This window comes from Charadrius vociferus, unplaced genomic scaffold (assembly GCF_000708025.1).
Source record: "Charadrius vociferus isolate BGI_N301 unplaced genomic scaffold, ASM70802v2 scaffold611, whole genome shotgun sequence".
Classification (NCBI taxonomy): domain Eukaryota; kingdom Metazoa; phylum Chordata; class Aves; order Charadriiformes; family Charadriidae; genus Charadrius; species Charadrius vociferus.
Window position 1 is genome coordinate 1508977 of NW_009646844.1, and position 4683 is coordinate 1513659.

General features: G+C 41.2%; 1 non-coding gene across 1 annotated transcript; it reads right to left on the minus strand.

The window, feature by feature from the left end:
- Positions 1-1924: 1924 nt before the first annotated feature.
- TRNAS-UGA lies at positions 1925-2006 on the minus strand. Its single transcript has one exon. It is a non-coding gene; the product is annotated as a tRNA-Ser (tRNA).
- Positions 2007-4683: the final 2677 nt, after the last annotated feature.

Below are 4683 nucleotides of genomic sequence, written 5' to 3' on the forward strand. Positions count from 1 at the left end.
CCACGTACAGCTGAGGTTTGAAGAGGAACACAGATCAGAACGGTAGCGCTTTAACTCTGCTACAAAATGGAGATTAAAAGTGACAGGAGTCAAGAGGAGAGCACTGAATCCGGAACACTAGTGCTGCTGATGCGTATGTAGCCATAGTAGGCTTTTTGGCACTCCTTACTTGTTACTTTCTTCTGTAATTACAAAAAAATAGCTGCAATTAGAACCATATGATTCTTCCCCTTTAGTGCCTTGATGGGAACGTTTTCATAAATCTTGCTGAAGGGTGAGGGTGGGAAATAACTTGGGTGTTCACTGCTGCTCTTTTATTTTTCAACTACAAATCTTAGGAAAAACCAGTTTCAAGGAGAAAAGGTTCACTGAATGCAAATAATTCCTTAGACAGAGGAGATTTTCATTGCTTTTCTGACAGACTGGCCTCTTATTTTTCAGTATACGTCTTTTGGTGTTGGTCATTTGACATTTCCATCCCCAGCAAGGTCCTAGTGAAAAGGACATCTTGAAGTTGCAAACCTCCAAATAAATATTTATTGGGTTGGTGCTTTGTCTCCAGATCTATTAAAGCAATGAAACATGTACTTTGGAAATGAGACACTTAAAGTGGTCAGTAAAAAAACTGGCAACTTCTTCAATGATGCAGTGAAAAAGAAGGACTTGGTGCAAAGCTTGCCCACTGTGTTTAGTATTTTGACTCTTTTAATACTGCCTTTTTATTAGTTTGGAATGCTACTCAAAACTGCATTACACAAAATAGTTTCTCTCATCTGTTCTAGATTACAGGGGTGGGTGGGATCTTCAAGTTATAAAAGAACAAAAAAGAGTTTAAATTCCTGCCTGATTAAACAAAATCAAGTCTTATAGAAGGAAAAGAAGTTATATTTTTTTTTAATTTGTTACCTGAAATTTACACACTCACTAAAAATTTTGATATTTTGCAGAATGACTAACATGTACTGCTCTAAGCGCACAATTTTAAGCTGCTGTTAGAATACAAATATGCTAAGGTGAAAGTAGCACATGTACTGCACCTTAGCAAAGGATGCTTAAGTCACTACTCTCGAATTTAAAGACTGTTTCTTCTGCAATGTCTGAGATAAGATGTCTGAATCCAGTATCCCTCGGCAGGTACCGTCCCATGTGAGAACTTAAGGGGAGTACCTAATGTTACGGGTTTGCATGTGTGTTTGTGTCAGGTTTTTGTCTTGTCTTTAAGAGGGAGAGGAGTGAAAAGTGGTTCTTCCTGCTCTAGCCCACGTTGGCCTCTATGGAAATGGCCTTTTTCTTATTTCCAGCCTTCTCTTACCCAACTTTGCAAACTTGTCAGCTCTTTGCTGATGCTGGGGTCACACATAGGAGGAGACGGACACAGTTGAGTGGTGAAAAGTCAGTTTAAGCCAATCAGAAAGAGGGTGTGTGTGTGATGGAGCAAACGCATTGGATATAGAGTAGTCTGCTGCTGACATGACTTCTTTTATTTTGTGTCAGCTATAGGACCTGGGGGCAGGACAATGGCCCTATGGGCAGATCAGGACACTGTGTGTGACACATGGCATTACTTGCACGGGGTCAGTGCCTGTCCTGTCTGTAGAGGGACGTAGAAGGTGAGCTGTGGAAAGCATGCTGATCCCAGTGCACCCTTCTCTGACCTCCACCAAGTGCTGTTTGACTCAAGAGTTTTAGCTGCAGTGCTTGAGCTTGCCCTGGGAGCCATGGCTGCTTTGGTACTACTTTTATGTCTTGACAGAAGCAGGGGAATGGTGTGTAGGCAGGGCCTAATGAGTTGCAATAGGATAAATACTAGGTAATCCCTCTTGTTGCTGCAGAGGCAGCTTAACAGTGAGAGAAAACGCGAGGAGTAAAACCCGCACGGTGCGAGCGTTAAAGGAAAACAAAAAAAAAAGTAACCCCACCGGGCCGCAGCGAGCAGGGTTCGAACCTGCGCGGGGAGACCCCATTGGATTTCAAGTCCAACGCCTTAACCACTCGGCCATCGCTGCTGCTGGTAGTGACATACTCGGGCGGGAATCCTTACCCAGCCTTCCGCCGGCGGAAGTTCCCGCCCCCAGCGTATAATATTTGCGCCTGGGGAAGCAGACGCGATAGTTACATTTAACTGTGTGCAAGGGTAAAAAAAAAAAATCTGCAGATATAAATCTAACTTGGCTTTATGCGTACGCTGCTGATAAAAAAAAATACTAATTTCCCTTTTCCTCCTTTCCGGAGGGTTTAAGGGTGAGAAGAGCAGCGATTACGGACCGCTGGGAGCAACGGGGTCGGCCCCTCCGGTGCCTGCGGGCCGGCCGCGGCACCGGGCCGGGGCTGCCCCTCTAAAGCCGGCGGTAAAGGGCTGGGTTGACAGGGAACTTTTCATACTACGCTTTAATGGTGGTGGTTGGTTTTTTCCCCCTTGCCCTTAACTGCACAGGGTTCGGTGCTGCTGTTGATATTATTTGTATATTTCTTTTTTCGCTCCTGTATGTCTTTTTTTGTTATTGTGGCTATGAAAAAAAAATAAGTTTCAGACTTCATTTAGAGTTTATGGTTGTGCTGTTTGCTGTGTTTTAGATCGTGAGGAACGCTTTAAAAACATTAACATATAAAATGGTCCTTATTACCCTACATTGTATCCCCCATCCTGCTCCACAGTTTAGCAGCATTGTAATCTTTGTTTAAAGTGTGGGTTGTTAAAAGGGCTCATACCCAGAGTGACTTGGCCAAGTAGCTTTGGGTGTTCGGGTAAGGCTCTGGTGAGCCGCCTTAGGCCTGGTGAGATGCTGTCTCCATGCTGTAGTGTACCTGGTTTCGCCTACATGAAGATGAAAAACACAATTACACTGAATTTTGATGATTATGTAAATAGCAAATATGTGAAGAGCAGGGTGAGGGAAAGTAGTGCCTTCAGTACGCCACATGATAGCCAAGGGAAACATCTTAAAGACCAGAAGCGGAGGCAGTCAGAGATCATGTCTGGCCGTGGAGAAACAAGTATTTCTCTGGTGTAAATGCCAAAAAAGACTTGTTGGGGCTTTTAGTACAGAGGTTTTGTGTGTGGTTGTTTTTAATTGACTTGAAGACAAGGAGCAGAGCTCTTTACTTCTACTCTAATGGATCTGCTGCACATCTGTTTTCTTTGCAGCAAACAGACTACTTGAAATCTATAAAAGTAATTTGTTTTACAAAGATCTTAGGAAATGCAAGAACATTTTTACTATTCAAAGCCAAAGGAAACCAAATTATAACAACACATCAAAGTTCAGATTTGGTAGTCCCCTTTCAAATAAGGGTATGTGTTCTAACTGTTCCTGAAGGGAATGAACCACAGCTGTTGGGTTTTGGCTGTTTTTTTCTCCTCCCGTGGACAAAAGTTTATGCATGTGTGCTATATATTGGTCTTCATATGCTTCTTACACGTATTTGCCTCGCAGCACATGCATGATGGCTAGGACTGAGATCTCCCATCATCCAGCCGCTGTCTGAAGCTGTGAGTGAACTGATAGGATATCTTACAAATCCTGGAGGAGGACATTACCAGGATGAGTAGAGGGCAGTAACTGAGACAGACATTCTGCTCATGAATGAAGGCCTTTTGCCACTTAAGGTTGTTTAATGACATAGAGAGCCATACAATCAATGGCATGTTACCACTTGAGTCTTCTATGTTATTTCCACAAAGTTATTTTAACCAGAAAGCATTAACAGAAAACATCTAAGTGCTCTGCATTTTTAATTTTGCCCACTTACTAAGGACAATTTGTAGGTGGGGAAAACTCCCTTTATATATATGAAATATGCCTTCCCTGCTTTTCCAGATGTCTTGTTCTGTTACTCTCATTGAAGAAATATGCAAAAAAAAAAAAATCCATTATATTACTGGGAGTCATACATTAAAACATTCTTAAAGTCCAAATCAAAATGGTCTTGTTTTTAGACTACAGAAAAAATTCTTGCACTTAATTCTATTGAAGTAGTACTTAATACAGTGGTTTCTGAGAACTCTAGACAACTTTTTCCTGTACTTTATTGAAGGAGGGTCACTTAAATACTCATTTTCTTGACTGAAATGTCAAATACAATTCTGTAGTTAAGAATTTTTGATAGCTTTTTTATTAGGATACTTCTTTTGTAAGCTGAGAAAATATAGAAATTGTTACTTATCTACAGAGGTTTTGAGTTGCATAAGGAAAACGTTCAAGAGAAAATGAGGAATCTACTACTATTTTACATGGGTTTGATAGCTAGCAAAATCAATGTGAATATAACATTAATGTCTGTACTATGCAAATATTCATATCACTGGAAGTCTCACGCTATTTGATCTCTGTTCTAATAGCTGCCCCTAATGACAGCACAATTCCTGTGTCTCGGTATTGAAGCTAATTGGCATCAATACTAAATTACAGAACCATGTTTTGGAGTTTGTATTTGATCTCCTTGTCAAGACGTGTTTTAAATCTACTGAAAATTATGCTGGAAAGACAATTACACTCTGAAGCCATGCAAAATGCAGAAAACCCAAACAAGACACAGCAAAAATAAATTACAGTGTGGTCTTAGTAACAAGAGAACTTATTTACTTGGAAGGAGAGGGGTGGTTATAGACATTGACTGAATACAGAGCTCAGACTACACTCAGCCTTTGGAGAAATGCCACCCCACTCCCACCCCCACCCTCCA